The sequence below is a fragment of the Pristiophorus japonicus genome, chromosome 6 (genome assembly GCF_044704955.1).
Source record: "Pristiophorus japonicus isolate sPriJap1 chromosome 6, sPriJap1.hap1, whole genome shotgun sequence".
In the NCBI taxonomy this organism is placed as follows: domain Eukaryota; kingdom Metazoa; phylum Chordata; class Chondrichthyes; family Pristiophoridae; genus Pristiophorus; species Pristiophorus japonicus.
In genome coordinates, this window is record NC_091982.1 from 168051329 (window position 1) to 168053592 (window position 2264).

A 2264-nucleotide genomic window follows, 5' to 3' on the forward strand; every position below is an offset into this window, starting at 1 on the left:
CACCTTGACAGATTTACCAAAACAACTAGAAAGTCACTTTGGCTGACACAGAGTTGGGCTATTTGCCCAACTACTGCCCAGCAAATGCCCACAAAACTCTTACGGTTGGTAAAAGCAGGCATGGGGCCCGCTTTCACTAGCATAAGGATTAATATAAATCTTAAATAAAAATAACAAAAGATGCACAAGCACTTAAAATTAGTTTATGCAAATATTAGCCCAGATTAAAATGTTTTAAATTATTTTTCAAAAAATATAATTTTTATTGTATTTGCAGTAATGAAGGGACCTTTAATTGCATTTGAAAATCAGAACATTTATATTTATCACAATTACCTAAATGATTTAATTATTTAGTGAGTCCAGTAGGGTTTAAAGGGGATTCCGTTCCGTTCCGTTTCTCCTCGGAGGACCTGGCCCACGTGATCCCAGAGATGTTTCCAAACCGCCTGCAGGCCCAGGACCTGAACTCTCCATAGCTGTGGAACCACGAGGTAAGTTCAGAATTATTTCACGGGTTGGAAGTAATCTGGAGTATGGCTCTGACTGCAAATCCAGGGCCGGTATTTTTGGTTTCTAGATGTTAAGTGCAGCAGAGGAACTTAAGTGCAGCAGAGAAAAAAATAATAATTACTGTCCTGACATGGCCTAAGACCACTTCCTTTTATATTACTGTACTCTTTCAATGAACTGTCATCTGATCGCTCAGTCTCTAGCAACCCTGGGCGACTAGTTTCCTGGACGTGGATTACCCTGGATTCCCAGTGAGCACTGTGGCACTCCATTTGACACATCCTCTCATCTGGAGTACTTCCTATTCACATTGACCCTCTGTCTCCTATCACACACCCATGATCCAATACTGTTGTGTCCTTAGATGATCTGGTAATGACTCCACAAGGCAATGTGTTGTACTTGAACGGTAGTGACTTTAGTCCTTTATTAGTTAACTCCAGTGACGATCACACCTGGTGGCCTGCCTTTTATACTAGGCCAGGCACACCTGTACAGGTAACCTACAAGTCTCCCACTGCTGTGCCCTCTGGTGGTACACCTTATGATAGTACCAACAGTAGCCATGTAGGATACATGACATCACTCTCCCCTGAGCCTTTAGTGCAAATCACCTCTGCATTGACTGTGCTCTGGGCTTAGCTCTATGTGGGTTCTGTCTGGTTGACCCTTGGCAGGTCATTTCAATCTTGGGTGAGTGGTTGGTGCAGTAGCGTGCTGTTGGTTGCTGTTTGTGTGTGTGTGTGTCCCTGACCACTCCATTCTCCCCCCACCACCCCCACATTGATTATGGCGGGGGCTCCTAGCATTCATGTACATTCAAGTTTAGGAAAGTGGGTTTTGCATTATTTTTGTGGTTCTGTGGTGCGACAAGTACGTTAGATGCTGTATCAATGCAGTGACCAGTGCATGAGGACAAGCTAGTTCCGGAGCTGCTGGGTTGTGTCCCTGCAGTCTGGTGGCAGCTCAGTGCCCGATGCTGGCAGTGGGAACCAGGTTGGCGCACTTAGCCTGCTCTCGGGGCTGTTGCCATGGTGCCTAGCGTCGGGCCGGTTCACAGATGCCTGTGGTCTCCCTGTCCTTTCTTTATGCCCTGGGTCACTGTTGCTCCCTGAGGAGCTATCATCTAGCAGTGCACAGGGAACTGCTGACTCGCTGACCTGAGCATCGTTTGGTTTGGGATCATGGCTTGTGCCTATTTCCTTTGGGGGCACTGTGGCGGGTGACCCTACATCTACGGGTATGGCCTTGGTGGCGATGGGGTCTGGGGACTGCGCCTTAATATAGTCTGCTCGTTCAGACTCATGGCAGTTGGTGCCATCGGGTGCCTGAGAGGAGGAGCCGATCAGGGGCAGGATATCGATACTGGTGCCATTGCCCTGCTGAGGTCGCTTGCTCTGCAGCTCGTGTGTGTCGGCTGCTTGTGGCCACACTCCATGGTGCATGACTCTGGTCCCCGGGACACAGGCTACAGTATTGGGTAGCTCGCTGGACCTGTGTGCTCCCAAAATGTGTCTTCCCGCTGCATTGGCTGCATGCAGTTGAAACCCTGCATCGCACAACTTTTCATTACTTATGTTGGACACACTGTGGGTCCTATTGCGGTCACGTGACTTTTTCTCGCTGGTTGTATGTGCACAGTTCAGATCATCAATTACACATTTTACATAATCGCGTGACTTTTCGTTGCTGGTTGTGTATATACAATTCAGATTATCAGTTGCATATTTTACATGATCAATTACACTTTT